The sequence below is a fragment of the Dromiciops gliroides genome, chromosome 4 (genome assembly GCF_019393635.1).
Source record: "Dromiciops gliroides isolate mDroGli1 chromosome 4, mDroGli1.pri, whole genome shotgun sequence".
Classification (NCBI taxonomy): Eukaryota; Metazoa; Chordata; class Mammalia; order Microbiotheria; family Microbiotheriidae; genus Dromiciops; species Dromiciops gliroides.
The window spans coordinates 277,755,978-277,777,445 of record NC_057864.1 but is presented as its reverse complement, the minus strand read 5'-3'; the positions used below and the strand labels follow the sequence as shown (position 1 = coordinate 277,777,445).

Sequence of the window (21,468 nt, the reverse complement as noted above, 5' to 3'; positions counted from 1 at the left end):
AATATGTTTTACAATTACATTATGAGCTAAGTACCAAAGTGTTTTTACCTATTCAATTTAAAAGTCAATGCTAAATGCCCGCGTTTCATATCCTGTCAAATTGAAGCAGAACCCAATGCACGTCTGCATCAAGATTTGGAAGGAAGGAGGTGCTAGGTAGAGTCCATTCCATAGAAGATTGGAACAAACACAAGTATCAAAGCATGAATAATTCAACAACAACTAAGCTTTTTAAGCTTCAACCTCTACTGCTGCTGTTCCTTTGAGGAAAACCTCCACGTCACAAACCTGAAGAAAAATGAAGACTGTTGTGTTTTTGCCATGCTATGAAAATTATGTTAGATTTTTTTTGGAACTATTATTACTATCAAAGGTCCTCAGTTACTCTGGTATTGTCAAAGTTTAAATTCCTCTGCCCAACTCAACTCTTCTTATCTTTTTATCTCTTGCCTTTTTTTCCTCGTTTTGACAAGAACTGCCATCCCCAACTATTTTTTCCATAGATAAAAATATTGCATAGCTTGTTTTTGTTTTTGTTTTTTTAAGGGGAAAATCTGTCTGCCTCCTTGCTCAGAGGTCTATTTTATGCTGTCATTGGTTATTATCATCAATTACTTAATTCAGTACAAATGTGAAGGAAAGGTTGAAAACAATGATTCAAATAAGGGAAAACTTTTTTTTTCATTTGGGGAATGGAAATTTACGAAATTATGTATGTACATAAATATTTTAATTTACTTCCATTTATTATATTTGAGAGCAGCAGATTTGGGCACACAGCCCCCTCCAACCTCTATATTAGCCAAGTTAAAAAGAAAAGGTGCTGGAGGTTAAGTCCTAAAAGAAGGGTGCAAGCAATTTAGTATTGGCAGCTGTTAGGTGCATCACTTCTCATATCCTGCCTGCATATAGAAAGGAGCATGAAAATGTGAAACATACATATACCCCCCCCGCCACACACACACACACACACACACACACACACACACACACACGATACAAAAATATGGAAGCTGCCATACTATCATTAGCATAGGAACACTGACTCTTACTGAATACAAACCATCAGCATTTGTCGGGCATCACCTGTTAAGTGCTGCCAGGAAACTGATGCACAGCAATTATTTTCTCTTGGGAGGCAGCTTTGGAAGGAAGCCACAGGCTCCAGTCATTTATCATCACAGGCTGCTAGGTGAAGTGGTGGATAGAGCCCTGGGTCTGCAGTCAGGAAGACCTGAGTTCAAATACAGCCTTAGACATTTATTAAGTGTGTAACCCTTAGCAAGTCACTCTATTTGCTTCAGTTTTCTCACCTACAGAATGGGGATAATAATAGTACCCACCTCACAGGGTTTTTGTGAGGATCAAATGGGATGATATTTGTAAAGCACTTAGCACAATACCTGGGCAGAGTAGGTACTATATATGCTATTCCCTTCCTCTTCCCCCCCACCTCCAGTACTGGGTTTGGAATCAGGAAAACCAGAGCTGAAATCCTGCCTCAGATATTTACCACTTGTGGATCACTTAATTAGAATATTAGTCACTTAACCTCTTTTTTTTCAATTTTCTAATGTTTAAAAAAAAAACAGGGAATAAGGAAACAAGCATTTATTAAGTGTCTACTATGTGCCAGGCATCATGCTAAGCATTTTACAAATATTGTTTAATTTCACAAACACGTACATATTTGGCCTCTTTTTAAAATTTCTTTGAATTTTAAATGATCTTTTCACCCACTTGTACAAGATGGTTAGAATCTTAGAATGGGAAAGGACATTAGAAATTCTCTTCTTCAGTGCCATCCTTCCCTTCAGCTTTTATATAAGAAAATCTAAATTTTCAAATCTTTTAAATGGGGATAGTAATAGTTCCTAGATCATGGATTTGTTGTAAGGATTGAATTTGAAATTATATGTAAAATACTCTATTCCTACCATTCCTCACAGAAATTCTCTGAGTCTGAGACAGAGACATCTTGATATACTAAACTAAGCAAGGAATCTGTTGCTGTGAATGAAAATAGCCTGATTTCATTCTATCCTATTTATCATATACCAAAGGTATTAATGGAATTTTGCAATTTAAACGGTAGTGGAGCTTATTTTAAGGTTTCACTGTAGGAATGTCTATGGGGAAAAAAATGAGGCCTAGTGAACTTCACAGAGAAAAATAAAAAATGCTCCTAGGAAGCAATTTAGTTTAGACAGTAAATAAAGTTAGAGTAAAAATTACATTAGTGGAATGGCATTCCAAAGGCAACCAGTCAGAAGTCAAAGAATTTCTTGGATAATGAAATATGGTTTCATAGTTTTATGGCTATTCAAAACACTGTCAATACTGATATTCATAGTATCTCCTGAGTCAAGAACTCATGTATATTCGTGCATTTAGCGACTTCAGAGTAAATCAGTGATCTCTGAACATTCTAAACCACTTGTCAGTAAAAGAAAAGAGAAATGTCCTCAATCAAACAATCTGTGATTCTTATGTTCCTTTTAGGTTTCCCACCTAGCTGCTCTCCTGTCCTTCATCACAATCTCTAGAAATTCCTCTTTCTGTAAGATAACACTAACTCTAAAACTTACAAGTGTAGCTTCTTGCTCTGGGGCCCCTCTTTCCCTCTGATTGGTGAGGTTAGAAGGCAGACATCCTGGAGATCTCCTAGAACCCCATTTAAAGAAAGAAGATCTCCTAGATCCCTCGTTTAATGAGGTGAGAGCTCCTACCAGATCTTCCATTTAAGGAGGGCACCCAGAGATGCTATTTCATCATTTCCTACCTAGCTAGAGGCTTTCCCCTCCCTCCACCCCTTTTTTTTTCCGGGGGGGGGGGGCGGGGGCGTGGGGAAATGAGGGTTAAGTGACTTGCCCAGGGTCACACCACTAGTAAGTGTCAAGTGTCTGAGGCAACATTTGAACTTGGGTCCTCCTGAATCCAGGGCCAGTGCTCTATCCACTGTGCCACCCAGCTGCCCCCCTCCACCCTTTTCAATTTCTTTTAATGTGTTGTCTTCTCCTATTAGACTGTGAGCTCCTTGAGGGCAGAGGTTGTCTTTTTACTTTCTTTGGGTCCCCAGGTCTTAGCACAATGCCTGGGCACAGAGTAGGTACTTAATAAAAGTTTATTGGCTGACTGACTCTATAAGGTTGTTCACAGCTGGATGCAGAACAAGACAAGGCAACAAGCATTTATTAAGTACTTGCTGTATGCCAGGCACTGAAATAAGCACCTGGGATACAAAGAAAGGCAAAAACTGACACTACCCTCAAGAAACATACGATCTAATGGGAGAGACAACACACAAACAACTGTGTACAAAAAAGCTATATGCAGATAAACTGGAGAAGATAATCTCAGAGGGAAAATGATAGCATTAAGAGGGTATAAGACAGGTGAGATTTTAGCTGAGACTTAAGCAAAGCAAAGAGGCAGAGATGAGAAAAGAAAAGAATTCTAGCCATAGGAGCCAGCCAGTGAAAATGTGCTGAGATGGTAAATGGAATGTTTTGTGCAAAGAAAAGAAGAATTCCTGGCTGTAAAATTTGAAAGAGGTAGGCTGAGAAGCAGAGTGGAGAGAGTGCCCAGCCTGAAGCCAGGAAGACTCATCTTCCTGAATTCAAATTTGATTTCAGACACTTCCTAGCTGTGTGACCCTGGGTAAGTCACTTAACCCTGTTTGCCTCCATTTTCTGATATGTAAAATGAGCTAGAGAAGGAAATGGCAAACCACTTCAGTATCTTTGCCAAGATAACCCCAAACGGCATCACGAAGAGCTAGACATGACAAACAACAGAACAAAAACAATACTCTCCAAAACCCAAAATAAGATCTGATCACTTGAAGTTCTATGGTTAAAAGGCAACTGGAAGAATATCACTAGTGTTTTGAATCAGATTCTAACAAAACTGTAAAAAATAATCTGATTAAAATCTGGGCAATAACTATCATATTCCAATACATAAAAAATAAAATGCTGGCTTAAAATAGTTTGAAAGTTCTCAAATACATAAAATGATAACAGAATTATATAACCTCATAAATAAATTTTAAATATAAAAATGTGTATTGGTTCACCCCCTCATTTCCTCTCATTTATTATTAGTATTAGTACAATATGATGCAAAATTTGCTGAACTTGGAGAAAGGGAACACCTGAGCTTGAATCCCAACTCTGACACTTATAAGCTATGTGACAGAGAGTAAGTCAATTAATCTCTTTGAGCTTCATTTTTCTTATCTATAAAATGGAAATAGTAAAAGTGCATATAGTATATAGATAATTAGGGTTACTGTATTGGGAATTGAATGAAATAATGTATGTGAAACACTGTTCAAATCATCAAACTCTATGTAAATATTCCCTATTTATATTATTATTACTATTATTATTTTCCAAAAAGTCACAATAAGAGTAAAATAATTTATTGGCCTGAGTTCGATAAACTAGAAATGGGTCAAGTAAGGAAGATGAAAAGTTTATTTGGTCAAAAAAAAAACCAAAAATAACCAAGTTAAATTGTATTAGGATATATCATAACATCTAAAGGAAAGGATTACATTCAAAAACATAGAATTACATTCTCCAGAAAGAGATGTACCCCAACTCACAAACATGTTTGGCAGAAGGACAGACCTGTGCTAGAGGCTGTGTGATTCTGAACTGGTGGGAAGAAATACAGCTACAACCCAGCTTGAATGCATGAGGGGTAGATCTGGTGCAGACACATAGACAGACAGACTTTGGAAGACAGAGATGAGAAGCCAACCTGACCTACATGTCTACCTTCTGAAGTCTGTTTCTCTTTTTATGTGTCTCTAGTCAGCCTCCCAAAGAATCTGGAACCACATGTCTTCTCTCAAAATAGGAATGAAGATTATCTCTCCTTTCCAAAGCTTTCACACCAACTCTGCATCCAGTAATGCACAGTCCTATCTACATTCTCCCTACCAATACCCAGATTGTTGGGAATTTGTGTTCCAGAGAAACTTTCTTACTAGAAACAAACTAATGGTATATAAAGCAGAACTTCCCTGAACTCCATTAGAAAACAAAGAATGATTTGATTAAGGGAGATCAAATCTCCTTGAGAAATTCATGGAGATTTACAGTGATTTTCTTGAATTTGGAAAAACATATTAAAGACAGTGGCTACATTTCCTTGGATATAGTATAATTATAAGGACCATAAGAACACAATCAGCAGACTCTATGGCAGTTTTCAAAGATCAGAATCTGACCAAACTTCATTATTAGACTAAATATATGCTATAATTTTATCTAAATGTGTTTCCTATTTCCATTATTCTTTTTCCTTGATGTAGCTAGTGCATTATGCCAAAAGACACTGTACAGAAGGAAGAAAAGATTGGATAATGTGGGAGAATTGCTGAAAGGTGAAACTCCCTCCCATTCATTGTTAACAAAAGGCACAGGCTCTGAGTGTAGGCCAGTACTCAAGCAGCACAACCAAGTGGGAAAAGGTGTCAAAAGCACCAGGAACAATTAAGATTATTCTCAGAGGGATGAGTCTGCTGAACTTGATAGGAATCCTCTGCTAAACACCTAGAATATGCCACAGATACTGTATAAGAATAACAAGGTACTAATGCAAAGAAGCATTTAAGTGATAACTAGAAAGGTTCAGGGGACTATGCTCTGTAGACTGAATATATGTACCCAGTGTAAAACGCCGTGTGTGTGTGTGTGTGTGTGTGTGTGTGTGTGTGTGTGTGTGTGTGTGTGTGTGTGTGTATTCACATCACTAGGGGAAGATAATGGAGAACCACTGGCCAGGTTATATAAGTAATTTCACCATCTTAATGGAGTAGGCAACAGTAAAGAACATTTTCCCTGTTATTTTTAGTAATGCACCATCTTTCTCTTTACTTTTCTTTGTTCTTTCCTTAAGTCAAGGCTATTTGAACAGGGCCACAAGTAAACAGCCTCGTTTGAAGCATTTTCACTCTAAGGAAGAAGAACAGCCTAAGCTGTTCATTTCCACAGGGAAAAAACTTTGGCCACAAAAATGCAACCACTATACAGTCCCAAAAGAAGATTGCTGTCTTTTCTATTTTTTAAAAGCATACCATCTGTTTAAAAAAAGTAATAGATTTTAAATAGATTACTTTAAGTGGATAAAGCATTTAAAATCTTGCAAAGTTGCAAGCAGATGGAAGAATGTTTGAGGTTTGCTTTTTAAATGCTATACAAAGAAAATAAGCTTCCTCTTCTAGTTATGGTAAAATCACTACAAATTAATCATTCAAAAGAAAATAATATGAAGGGTTATTTTTAGGGTGAGGCTTTTTTTCCTCAGCTTTTTCTCCCAGATCCCTAATTTCATCAGTATAGGGGACTTCTCCTGTGGAAACTTCCTCCATCCACGCAAACAGTGATCTGGTCCATAGGAAGATGGTTACAAATCATTTCTGAGGGTTTCATAGTTAAGAATGCTCAGACAATCTTTTTCTCAATCATTTTCATTTAAATAGAAATTCTACTTATTTTAAAAATTAATCTGCCCAATACTGAGCTTTAAAAAAAAACAACAAAAAAAAAACCACCCTGGCATATTCTCACTCCCACAGACATAATAGAGGCTTGTTGGTGATGCTGCGGTGGCTGCTGAAGCCTCAAGATTAGAACCAGTCAGGGAAAGAGCAATCAACAGAATCAGACAAAGCAAGAGAGAGAAAGCTCAAGCAAAGCAAAGAGAGCAATGAAAACAAACCCGCGGCAAACTTTAAAGCATGGGAAAACAAACAGAATTTTGACAAAGAAAGCGTTCATAAAGGTATAAAATAGCTTTCCATAACAATAACAACACAGATACAAAGAATCTGAAAATAATCAAGCTTTTCCTCCACCTTCCAAACTCATTCACATGGTAATAAAGGTTGTCCAAGAAGGAGCTTCCTAATTCTGAAAGTCACATACATTGCAACAAAAGACATATGACCTTGTGCAATTAAAAAATAAAAACAATCTACTGGAGAAATGTACTTCTCAAAATGCTCATCTATTTTCCTGTTCTGGCTATCGTTCAGATGCAGGCAGGCAAAGGTAAAGTTAATCTGTTTACCCCCAAAACAACAAAAAGGTAGTAAACCTAAAAGTTAACAGCACAAAGCAGCAGCATATTTCATTATAGGTCCTCTGCACATCAACATTCAAGCCTAATGCAATCAGTTTTCCCCCTCACAACTCAAAGACCCTAAAGGCTGTGTACACAGCATCCAATCTAAATCAAGTCAGTCTATATTTCACTCAGGAACAGTCCCCAGTGGTCAATGCTGCCAATTGGGACCTAAGCCATCACTACTTATAAATTCTGTGAATCCAGAACTGACAAAATTCACATTTTTCAAAGACAAACATGTGAAATTGAATCTTCTTGCTTTCTGTGATTAATGACCATCTACTGCTCTTAATGGATGACAACTTGCCAATCGAGGCGGGCTCCCCGGGTGAATTAGTACAATATGGACTGGTAAACATGAATTCTGTTCACACATTTAGAAAGCTCATTCAGATTTGATTCCATTTTAAATAAAGCTGTCTCTGAAACTCTTAAAACTTGGGATCCAAACCATACCACTTTTTGGCAAAATCAGAAGAACCACCAGCATCAGATATTAGTGGGTTTATTTGGATACAATGGAAGAGAAGTAAAAACAGAGGAGGGAGGGAGAGAGACCGAGAGGGGAGGGGGGAAGATAATGGAATATTGTCATAGTCATATTGTCAGATTGTCAAGCAAAGAACAATTTCACCCTACAATATTCCCAAGGAATAGTCCCACTTGTGCTTGAAACTTTCTAGTGAAGAGAAATTGAGCCCCCATGTAAAGATAGAACATTCCATTTGGGGGAAGCTATCATTACATAAAGTTCTTCCTTACATTAATTAACCCAAAATCTGGCTCATGCTACCAATCCAGTCATCTTTTGACCACTAAAGTCTATGACCCTCTCTGTCTAGTATCTGTCTTTTCTTTCCCACTTTGAGATCCTCCTAGAAGAGAGCCCTCAATCTTGCTGAATTTCTCAGAAAGAACTTGGGTTATAAGCCATAAAACATGTGGGAGATGTCTCCAGGGAATCCCTAAGAAGAGTGCCTGGGCCCTTGAGTTGAGGCTAACAGGTAGGAAATAAAGGAGTCACTTGGGTTGTAGTTGGTGGATCTTCAATGGACTAGTGGCCAGAAAGGGACCTACATCATAAACCTACTAATCCCATAGTGGACTGTAAACTCCTTGAAAGAGATCCCAAAAGGAAAATTTCCAGAAATATTATAGCCAAATTCCAGAGTTCCCAGGTCAAGGAGAAAATATTGCAAGCAGCTAGAAAAAAGGAATTCAAATACTGTAGAGCTACAGTAAGGATAACACAAGATCTAGCAGCATCTACATTTAAGGACTGGAGAGCATGGAATATGATATTCCGGAGGGCAAAGAAACTGGAACTACAGCCAAAAATCACCTACCTAGCAAAACTGCCTATAATCTTTCAGGGGGAAAAATGGGACTTCAATGAAAAAGAGGACTTTCAGGCATTCATGATGAAAAGACCTGAACTGAATAGAAAATTTGACTTTCAAATACAAGACCCTAGAGAAGCATAAAAAGATAAACAGGAAAAAGAAATCATGAGAATATTAAAAGGTTAAACTGTTTACATTCCTACATGGGAAGATAATACTTCTAACTCATAAGAACTTTGTCAGTATTAGGGCAGCTGAAAGGAATATACTTAGATAGAAGGCACAGGTATGAATTGAATATGAAGGGATGATATCTGTAAAGCATTTATCCTTGTTTTTTGTAGGGCAGGCAGGGTGGGGTAGCTTATGTCTGGGGCTAGATTTGGCCTCGGGGACTGCTGGGTCCAGGGCTGGAGCTTTGTCCACTGTGTCACCTAGCTGACCTATGATGACATCTTTAAAATAAAGTTAAAGGGTAAGAGGAATGCACTGGAAGAAAGGGAAAGGGAGAGGGAGACTGGGGTAAAGTAGCTCATATAAAAGAAACAGGAAAATGCTTATGAAGTGGAGGGGAAGATGGGGAAGGAGCGGGGGAGTGAGTGAACCTTACTCTCATCAGAATTGGCTCAAAGAGAGAATAACATACACATTCAAGTAGGTATAGTAATATATTTTGCCCTGAGGGAAAATGGGAGGGGAAGGGGATATGGGCAGGGAGAGGCAAAGGAAGGGAGGGAATATTGGGGGAGGGGGCAATAAAAAGCAAAACACTTTTGAGGAGGGATAAGGTGAAAGAAGATAGAAAATAGAGTAAATATCAAGGGGAAGGAACGGGATGGAGGATAATACAGTTAGCAATAGTAACTGTGAAAGAATTGATGAGCAGGATGATATCAGGACATATGAAAAATGCAAACCATCAACAGAGGAAGAACTGATGGTATCTGAATACAGATTGAAGTATAATTTTATTTGTTAGTTCCTCTTTCTAAAGTTATTTTGTCTACTTTCTTTCACAAACTGACTAATGTGAAGATGTTTTGCATAACTGCACATGTATGACTTATATTGAATTGCTTGATTTCATAGGGAGGGTTGAGGGGGGAAGGAAGAAGAAAATTTAGAACACAAAGTTTTTTAAAAATTAATGTGAAAAATTTGTTTTGTTTTGTTTTAACACGTAACCTGGGGGTAAATCTAAATAAATTTTTTTTAATAAATGAATAAATAAGAAAGTAGGGGCTGTAGTTTTTTTGTTGCTGTTTTTAGATTGGGGATTGTTTTTGTTTGGGGATTTGGACTGTTTTAGGATTTGGATCTGCCATTACCTGGCAAATGCTTAATAAATAATTGCTGATTTAGACTGTACATTGGGCAGGGGGCACAAAAGCAAATGAAACTTAAGTCAGTCAATTATGCTACTTGTCAGTATTTGAAGAAGGGCTAGGGGGTGGGGGTGGGAGGGCCAGGAAGTTCAAGAGAAAATTAAATTTGTCTAATATAGGTTTAGGAATACCTGTATTGTAGATGATAACATCTATACAACCTACTACCCCTATTTGTTGTGAAGAAAATACTGTGTATATTAACTGCAATAGAAATGTAAACAATTATTACCTAAATTCCCTATGGAATTTCTATACTCTTTGTTAAAGACAATTAAGAGTCACTAAGTAGCACTTCAAAAATTGGAAAGGAAAATTACTGTAGGGTAAATGTAACTTCAGATACTAGAAGGAACTATTAAGTCATAATACCAGAAAGAACTATTAAGATGGCCTGGCCCCAGCTTGCTGGCAGGTCATTTCCTAAGCCTTTTAAGACAAATGGTTATCTCTTCTGTTCTTAAAGATCTCCAGGAACTGAGTCTACAACCTGTCTTAGGAATCTGTTCTAGTGTTTAATCAGCTTTATAGCTCTTTTATACTGTTTTCCTCCTAGCATCACACATAGGTCATGCTTCACATAAAATGGTGTTTTAATAGCATTTTTATAGCTGACTGATTCAGCTTGTGGTCCATTCTGACAACCAGATCTTTCAACTGTCATACTGGTACATTACTATTCTTTTCTTGTCTCAGTCTATGTTGCTTTTCATTACTACTTTTCACTGCAAATGCCAGGATTTGACTCTAAAACATATTAATAAGAAATAACCAATGCTTAGTCCTCTTAGCAAAGGGAATAACATATTTAACAAAAGCTATATTCCTTGAAAACGTAAGGATTTGACTAAGCCTTATTCTCTGACATAAAATGCTATAGAAGTATAGCATTTTAAAATTCAAACAATCATAAAAATACCATTATACTTTCACTTTCCAATTGTAATCAAAGACAAAAGGCTTTCTAATTATTCATTAAATAAGCAGTTATTAAATACCTATTATTTTTAGCCTTAATTTTAATGCAAATTTAGAACAAAGGGAATGGACCTCAGACTTCCTGTACTCACATTTATATAAATAGCATTTCTCCCTGTTCACTAGAAATTGGCTGGGGGGGGGGGGAGGGCGGGAAGGGGGGTGTTGCAGCAAGGGAAGGGATTGAGTTTCTGGTTGTGTGTTGGGGTTTTTTTAAGGTCATTCCTAAAACAATTTTGCCTACTTTCTTTAGCATGTTTATCAGGCTCTAAGCAAAGAAAAAAAAATACTAAAATGGAAAATACTCATGACAATATAAAGTGTTTTCCCCCTTTACTTCTGTTATATTATCCTGAACTCTAAAAATTACTAATTTTATTTTCTGTCATTTGGGGGAAGGCGGGGTCCAAAATGTCTCCATTATAGTAGTATTGACTTTTATAAAACTAAGATAATGATAGACACAACTGTAGAAACAGGCTGCATTAAGGGAAAAAAAAAATGCTTTGATACCTTGCAATTCTTACAGACACATAGAATACGGGAGACAACTAAAATAATTATTTCACTTATGCTAAAATAAAGCCATCTCTTAAGCAGACTCTGATTTTCTACACAAGTAATAGAGTTACTTTAAAACTTATAGCAAGCATAGATATCTACTTGATCTTAGCCAGAAGGTCAAGAAGAAGCAATATAACAAAGTGCAAGTTTTGCTTACACTGTTTAGCTTACTAAAGTTTAACTTACTAAATTCAAACTATGGGTAGAGTGGAAAGAATACTAGATTTGGAGTTAAATATTCTGTGTTCAAATCTTGATTCTGCCATTTATATTAGCCAACTATTGTGATCCTAGGTAAATCATACCATCTTTCAGGGCCTCAGTTTCTTCATCTGTAAAATGAGATTGAATCAGATGAGTGAAGGGCCCTTTCAGTTCTAAAAACTAAAATTCTGTAACATGTAATGCATGTGTTGGGGGGAATAGAGGGGGAAAAGGAAGGAATTTAAATAAATAATTATAAGGAAAGGCTAGAATTGGGCTACAATTCTGACAAACTACAACTTTTATATGGGAGTATAATTATTGAAAATGACTAGTCAAAACCAAGGTTTTATTATAAACACACACACACTTTTTCTTTATCACCATGCTAAGGCATTTGGTTCAGTAATTTACTAAATTAATTCAGTAGTTACTAAAGTTCAGTAGTAATTAAAACAAAAGAATGTCATTCATTCCTCAGAAGATATACTTCATGGAACTGAGACACCTGTTACAAAGAAGCAAGAGGTATGTAATAGGATCAGGGTTCCTTCTCCATTTCCTACCAACAGAAATTTTGTTCAGTCGTGTCCAACTCTTCATGACCCCATTTGGGGTTTTCTTAGCAAAGATACCAGAGTGGTTTGTCAATTTCCTTCTTTAGCTCATTTTACAGAAGAAGAAACTGAGGCAAACAGGGTTAAGTGGCTGGCCAAGGGTCACACTGCTAGTAAGTGTCTGAGGCCGAATTTTAACTCTGGTCTTTCTGACACCAGGCCTGACACTCTATCCACTGAGCCATTAGTTTTCCCTAAAAGACAATATAGCTGTCCCTGGGACTTGATTGGCCCCTATCTCCCCTCATAACATAGCTTACTTATCATCTAAGCACAAAAAAATCCCACCCACAGGAGTTAGGGCCCCTCTGACTTTCTGAAGACCAAGTGAATCACCTCCTGCCCTGTTGACCTGACCCACCTCCATATGGAGATGAGATGGGACCAGTCAGGTTCAGAGAAGCTTTAGTGCCACTATATCCTTGTTGCATTTCCCTACTGTGTTTGGGTAAAGAGATCTGCCACCCTGGTCTTATCACCTGCTTCCTGAACTGCTGAAACATGGTTCTAATGGGTTTTCCTACATCATGTGTCTTCCTACTCTTTGATCTACCTCTTCCACTCAGCTGCTAAGGTAACTTTTCTAAAGTGTAGGTCTGACCATATCACCCCTCTCCCCTATTCATTAAGCTCCAATGACTCTTTATTACCTCCAGGATCAAATATAAAGTCATCTACTTAGCATTTAAAGCTCTTCATAACCCAGCCCCTTCCTACGTTCCTACACTTTACTCCCCTCCACACACCCTGCTATCCAGCTACATTGGCCTACATGCCACTCCTCAAACAAGATATTCCTTGTCCTTACTCCTCGATGTCCCCCATGCCTTAGCCGCTCTGGGCCTCACCTCCACCTCTCAGTTTCTTTGGGTTACTTCAAGACAGCTCAAATCCCACTTTGTCTGTGTCTTGTATATTCCTAATAATTTACATGTTATCTCACCCATAGGGCAAGGCACTGTGCTAGAAGCTAGGGATTCTAGAGGTACAAAAGAAAAAGTCCCTTCCCTCAGAGAGCAAACATTCCTCAAGCAGCTCCTTGACTCCTCAACTCTCTCACCCCACAAAGCCAATCAGTTACCAAATCATCCTGTTATACCTCTACTTCTCCTACCTCCAAGCCTCATTCTCTACTCCAAGGGTTTTTAACTTTTTGTTTGTTGTCTTTGGCCATCTGCTGAAGACACTGGACCTCTTCTCAAAATGTTGTTGGGGTTTTTTTAAGTGAATGAAATAAAATACATAGGATTACAAAGGAAACCAATTCTATTGAAAAACAATAGAAATAGAAATAATTTTTAAGTACATGGACCACAGTTTAAGACCTTAGTTCTGTCCCTTATCATCTCCAACCTAGACTATTAGAACAGCCTCCTAGCTGATCCCCCTGGCTTCCAGTCTCTTCCCACTGGAGTTCATTTTCTCCACTTCAGCCAAAATGATATTCCTTAAGTATAGTTTGACCACATCACCCACTTACTCAAAATCCAATGGCTCCCTATTGCCTCTATTATAAAACATAAACTCCTATTGGACTTGTAAAGCTCAAAGTAGCCCTTAACCTTTCTTTCCAACCTTATTATTACTTATTATTTATTATTACTCTCCTTCCCACATTGTACAATTTAATCATAGTAGCCTATTTGCTGAACCTCACACTTCAGTTACCTTTTCAGTGCCTTTGCACTAAACATCCCCCATGCCTGGAAGCCAATCCCTTCTCACTCCTACCTCACTGAAACTCTGACTCTCTTCAAGACTCAGTTCAGGCTGCATCTCTACGCAAAGCCTTTCCAATCTCCCCTACTGGGAAACTCAGGCCCTGAGAGATGATGTGATTTACCTAGCCCTCCCTAACTACTTTGCATAGCTAAGTACTTAGAGAACTAAATTTAGAATCAGGAAGACCTGAGTTCAACTCTAGCCTTAGACACTTATCAGTTGGGTCACCCCAATCAAGTCTCTTAACCTCAGTCTGCTTCAATTTCCTGATCTGTAAAATGGGAATAAAAATAGCACCTACCTCCTGAGGTTGTTTGCAGGGGGGAAAAAGTGATATGTATAAAGGACTTTTCAAATCTTAAAGCACTATATAAATGCTAGTTATCCTTATAATAATTATTATTAACTACCTTGAATTTATTTTCTACTTATTATACACACACAGAGTTAAATCTGTACTTTTAAATTGCCCAACAGAATGTCATTTCCTTGAGAGTAAGGACAGTTTCATTTTTTGTATTCATATCCCCAGAACCTAGAATAGTCTGCCTCCTGATAAGCCATTAATGAATGAACTATTATTGAGCTGAACTGAAACATCACATAGTATTTCTTTATAGTTCTGAAATCAGTCCAATCTAACACAATCTACCATTTACATCAGTAAGCTGTTGAGATTAGATCAAGAGGAGAAATTTGCTCATCACCTCACCAAGCTCTTAAACATATAGTACAATGTTTTAATTACATTTATTAAGTAGTCCTCCCAGCCACCATTTTGTGGTATTTACTTTCACCATTTGAATGTCACTATTATAACTTAACTGATTCACCTAAAACCAATTTCACTACTTTGCCATTATTCCCTCAATAATTCCTAAAGAAAACTTTATTTGCATTTGTCATCCCTCAAGTGATCATGCTATTGCTCTCTTCTTTCATAGCCAAGCTCCCTGAAAAGGCATCCATACTCATTACCTCCATTTCCTTACTTCCCAGTCACTTCTCCATCCTTTGAAATCTGAATTCTAATGCCACTACTTGACTGAAATTTCTCTCTTCATGTTTACGAACTGTGAGAAAATAATGGGGTTTGGGGAACTCAGACCCCCCCCCCCCCCCCCCCCCCCACACACACACACACACACACACGCACACAGACAGGAACTCTGGCTGGTTTTGCAGGGCCAGCCCAGAGTCAAGAGAATTTCAAAGGAAATGTAGATCAACCTTCCTAACTAACTAAAGGAAATTAACTGACTTAAGACCAGCTCCAAGTCATGTCAATCAATGGACTTGAATGCTACCAGTCAATTAGCTTGGAGCAGTGTGTAGCAACCACCTCTCTTCCGACTCACAGGTAGCCTCTACTCTCACAGGCACAGGATCTTCCTCTTTTGGGCCTAAGACTCGGAGGTGGTGGCAGTGCCTTGTTCTAGGAATAGGGCGACCACATTAAATTTCACACATCACACAACTCTTAACCACTGAGTTCGGTGGCCTTTTATTAGTATTTATTGTACTAGATCTCTTTGCAGGTTTTGATATAATCAACCAAATCTTCCTCTTGGATACTGTCTTAGCTTCCACGACACTGCTCTCTCTTTTGGTTCTCCTACCCATCTGAGTAGTCATTGTCAATCCACTTTATGGCTCAATCATCTTCCTCTCACCCACTAAATGTGGAAATTCACTCCAGAGATCTGTCCTGGGCCCTCTTCTCCTCTCTCTTATATTTTCCTTGAGTGATCTTGTCAAGTCATATGGCTTCAATGGCCATCTCTATGTAAACAATATATGTGTGAAAACATCTATGCATAGATCAAGTCCTAATCTCTCTCTTAAACCTCCATCTGGATTATCACATGTATCTGAAACTTATAATGTCCCAATTAAAAATCATTACATTACCCCTCAAACCTAGCCCTCTTCCATATATTCCTTTTTCTGTTGAAGGTTTCATCATCCTTCTAGCCACCTAGGTTCACATCCTTGACTCTTCCTAATCCTCCATATCCAGTTTGTAACGCTTGTCACTTCCTCTTACTCTACTCCATAATATCTCTTTTATGAGATAATGTATAAAATAATTTTCAACTTTACAGTGCTGTATACACATCAGGTATCCATTTCCTAAATGAAGGGATGGATGCCACATAGACATCCCCTTGTTGCATCTGACCTGGACTATTTCAATTGTTTCCTAATTGGTTTCCCTACTTCAAGTCTCTCCTTTCTCCAATCATTCATCCATAAAGCTACTAAATTTAACTTTCTAGACACAGATCCAGCCACATCTCTCACACACCCCTAGCCTGTCCCCATAAATTTTCAAAGGTTTCCTATTGTATTTAAAACAAAATACAAAATCCTCATCCTGTCATTTAAAGTCCTGCACAATCCGGATTCCCAATTCCATTTTCGATCTTATTTTATATTGTTCCCCTTTCTCACACTCTGCATTCCAGCTAAATTGGTCACATTCTATCTTCAGTCACCATGGTTTTGCACGAGTGGCTTCCCAATCTCTGAAATGTCCTCTCTCCTCGCTTCTTCTGTCTCTTAGAAATTACTAACTTCCTTCAAAGCACTGCTTTCATGCCAGCTAGTATGTGAGGCTTTTCCTGATCTTCCCAGTTACTGGCAATTCCTTCACTTGTGAAATTACTTTATTTCAATCTACTTTGTACTTATTCATCTGTGTACATGTTGTATCTTCCCCCTACCCCCAAACCAAAAGAATGCAAGATCCTTGAGGGCAGCAATTATTTCATTTGTATCTATACCCTTTAAAAAAAAAAGCTGCTGGATTGAACTAAATAGATAATAGTGATGCTTAACATTCTCTTAGGGGATGTAAAAAGCTCAATTTTAAAAAATAAGCACATAAATGAATTCCCTTGGGACTAAAATATATATCAATTGTTAAAGTCTTAAATTAAACCATATCCACAATACTTTTTTTTAATTGGGCTTAAATCTATTTTCTCTCCTGTCTAGATATAGCCACAGGATTTTAAAAGATTCCTTAGGAAGTAATAACTATCTGAGTTTTCCCAAACAAATTTAAATTAATTTGGAACAGCTTGAATCTTAGAGTTAATCTTAGAAGTTTCATTCCTAAGAATAAGGCTCAAACTTAAATTGTACTTGTTTCAAGAAAAGCAGCATGATTTTGTATACAAATTACCAAGAACTCAGGAATTTTACCTCCTGATCCTCATTATTCCATTAACTCGGTATGTGATCTTGGTTAAGCCCCTAAGGGTATCACCCTTTTAATACACAGATACTATACAGCATGAATGAAAATATTTAAGAATCGCAGCACAGATAGCACATACATAAATTCACCATTATCCAATGTAATGGTAAATGGGGTAATATAGTTGATGAAATATGATTCTGATAAAGGTTTATAGTATATATTATTCATTGGTAGTCATCAAAGAAAGAGGATGCAATAAGTATTAAAATTAAATTGAGGGAAATGGAAAAGGACCCACACACAAAAAAATATAGCTGCTCTTTTTGTGGTGGCAAGGAATTGGAAATTGAGGGGCTGCCCATCAATTAGAGAATGGCTGAACAAGATGTGGTATATGAATGTAATGGAATTCTATTGTGCTGTAAGAAACAATGAGCAGGCAGATTTCAGAGAAACCTGGAAGGACTTGCATGAACTGATGATGAGTGAGATGAGCAGAACCAGGAAAACACTGTACATAGTATCATCAACATTATGTGTTGATCAACTGTGATAGACTTGATTCTTTTCAGAAATACAGTGGTCCAAGATAGTTCCAAAGGACTCATGATGGAAAATGCTCTCCAAATCCAGAAAAAAAAAGAATTGTGGCATCTAGATGTAGATTGAACCATACGATTTCTTTTGGAGTTTTTTGTGCTGTTGTTTTTCTTTTTTGAGTTTTTTTCTTTTTGTTCTGATTCTTCTCTTATAACATGACTAATGCAGAAATATGTTTAATGTTATTGTACATATATAACCTATATCAGATTACTTGTTGTCGGGAGGGGGGGGGAGGAGAAAAATTAGAAACTAGAAATCTTATAAAACCAAATGTTAAAAACTATCTCAACATGTAACTGGAAAATAATAAAATACTTTTATAATTTAAAAAAAAACTAAATTGAGGGGGCAACTAGGTGGTGCAGTGGATAAAGCACCAGCCCTGGTCAGGAGGACCTGAATTCAAATCTGACCTCTGATACTTGACACTTACTAGCTGTGTGACCCTGGGAAAGTCACTTTAACCTTCATTGCCCCACCAAAAAACAAAACAAAACAAAACAAAAAAAACCTAAATTGACTATAATTCAATACTTCTCTTATGGTGATCTTTGGAAAATTTGCCCCATCTAAGTTTGGGTGTTTTGGGGTTTTTTTAATTAATGTTTTGCTTCTTTACTTTGGATGTTTCCCCCTCAAAATAAGGAAGTAGAACTGATTTCACCTTAATTAACCATTTCGGGTCAAGAGCCATGACAAAAAGGTCAATTTTCCATTTTTACCTATGCATCTACCTATAAGATGAACCCTTAAATGGCTTTAAAGGTTAGACCACTGCCCCCTAAGAGTCCAAGCACCTGAAAGAAGTTTCTCCCACATGTGAGCTTAGGTGGCACCTCATACACTTTTGTATTACTTACACATTGTCAGATGGTGTGTAATTTTTAAAATTCCAATCTTATATATTTAAACAGCTGACGCCAAAAGGAAATAGATGGAGGAACAGAAATCAAGACATATTTTAAACATTTCCTAAACCATAAATCAATTTCCCTAAGAAGGAAACCAAAAAGAACCTAGAAATTACCTCAGTCAGAAAATATTTGATCTATATGTCATGTAGAAGATGGGGGAGTCGAGGGTCGACCTGACTTAGAATGCAAATTCATTTATGAGTTTTGACAAAGGAGGTAGAAGATAAAGAAATTATAAGATTGCAATTATCAGAATAAGAAACAAAAATGGAAAATATCTGCAGATTTTTATAAGAAACTTTTCACCATCAAAAACAGCAGTAATATTTTACATAATTGTACACGTATAACCTATATCTGATTATTTACCATCTCAGGGAAGGAGGAGGGAAAGGAGGAAAAGAATAATAGAATCTGGAATTCAAAACTTTAAATAAAGATGTTTGTTATTTTTTTTAAAAAACCCAGTATGAACCCTCTGGATTCATAGCAATCCCAAAAGTGCTTATGAAGGGATAGAAATGGCACTAAAGAAAATAAAAACAGGAAAGCAACTAGATTTAGCCAAACCTATACAGAAGAGATTCATCCTGGAAGCAACCTAATTTTCAATGTCATATATGACATACTATATGTTATCTAGCTAATATATAATGTTACATGCTATATGTCTATAATGCAACACAACATTACAATGTGATATGTGATATAGCAATGTAATACAATGTAACATAACATAATATAATACATTATTTGCATATTGCATAAATATATGTATTACTATATTAGGTTATATTATATTGATTAAATTATATATTATATATTTATGTATAGATATATAATAGACACCTCATTCTTCTTTTTATAGTGTTTCACTAGTTGGTTATTTTTATTTTAAAAACTGAACATTTAAGGGGTCGGCTAGGTGGCGCAGTGGATTCAGGAGGACCTGAGTTCAAATCCGACATCAGACACTTGACACTTGCTAGCTATGTGACCCTGGGCAAGTCACTTAACCCCCACTGCCCTGCCAAAAAAAAAAAAAAAAACCAATCCTGAACATTTAGACACATGGTGTACAAATGTGCTGAGATAGTAAAGCTATTGACTAAAAGTTGGCGGGGGGGGGGGGGGGGGGGGGGGGTTCTAAGTTCTTACTCAAAATGAGAAGGTAAGCACCTGGGGGAAAGAGACAATACACTAAGTCCATAAAGAAGAAAGCAAACCTGATTTCACAAAATTGCAGAATTCTTTTAATGTCCCCATGACTTCTGCTGAAACAAAGGCCCAACTTTTTCACAACAATATTCATCCAGGAATTCATTCAATATAGCTGCAAAATCATGTAATATTCATCTCTGAAAAAGTGAAGTTGCAAACTACTCAAAGCAGGCTCCAACACATCACAAAAGAGGAACGATTCAGGAGAAGACATATAAAGGATCTCATCTGAGAAATGTCACTCTCCTCAAGAAACTGCCTCTAGGAGAAAATGCAAACTCTTCAACTTGACATTTAAAATCCTTCACAGTTTATAATAACTAAAAATGGTCCTAGAGACACAAGGCTGCAGCTCCCCTTGATTATCTGCAAAATGTGGAGGACTAGATTTTTCCAAACTGTTGGTTGGTTTCTCTTGAATTCTCTCTTTTTTAGGCTTTGCTACAAGGGATTGGGGGGTGGGGACAGACACAGGACAGTGCCGAAGAAAAGGAAGGAGAGGGAGGGAATACAATGGGAAATGAATTTTTTAAAGGTATTAATGAGTTTTATGGGGAACAAATTTTATTTAAAATCCTTTATAATTTGGCTCTAGCTTACCTATTCAGAATTATTTCACTTTATTCCCCTTCATATTACTGTAGATTCCAGCCAACCAGCCTATTTGCTATTGTCTGGACTTGGCATGTCATCTCCTGCCTTGGTGGCTTTACTTTCACACCAGGAGGTTGTTTCTTCCTTACCATAACCTCTTGGCCTCCTTAGCACCCTTCAACAATTCAGCACAAGTTCCTAGACATTACAAGTTTCACTTTCCTGATCTGCAAAATGAGGAAGTCAGACTAGATTATCTCTATGTTCCCTTTCAAATTTAATCCTATGATCATATAGAAATATATCCAACTTTTCAGGGCACTTAGAGAATGAAGTAAGAGGGACCCATCTTTCCTGTGGCTGTGGAAATTAAAGACAGGTACCTGGGTGAGTACAAGCAGCCAGGTGGCACAGTGGATAGAACAACAGGCTTGGAGTCGAGAAGACTCACCTTAATTGAATTCAAATCCAGCCTCAGACACTTCCTGTGTGACTCAGGAAAAATCACTTTACCCTGTTTGCCTCAGTTTCCTCATCAGTAAAATGAGCTGGAGAATGAATGGCAAACCACTCCAGCATCTTTACCAAGAAAACCTCAAATGGGTACACAACTGAAAACTAAAAGGATAACAACTTGGATGAGTTAGGAATAGATGAGAGATGAGTGGGGAGGGAAACAAGGAAGGGCTTTTTGAGAGAGGATACTTCTAAGCTATCAAAAATAGCTAATAAGCAGACTGGGAGGGGAGTTGACCCCAGCAATAGCATCCATTTATTCCAATTAAGATATGACAGACAGAACTTATCACTCTGCTTGCCCAAAAGGTACACAAGAGAGGGGAGTTGGGGCTATCCCCCATCTTCAAAAGAAAGTTATCATTCAAAAAAAATTATATTAATTATACAAATAACAATAGCCAACATTTATTATTACAGATGAAGAAGCTAAGACAGATAGAAATTAAATGATTT

The 21,468-nt window shown here is 37.3% G+C and overlaps 1 protein-coding gene across 3 annotated transcripts in view; it reads right to left on the bottom strand.

Annotated features, from left to right (window-relative positions):
• The window catches only part of PRIM2 (DNA primase subunit 2), a 389,354-nt gene that overhangs the window by 240,361 nt on the left and 127,525 nt on the right, over positions 1–21,468 (bottom strand). The window lies entirely within an intron of this gene.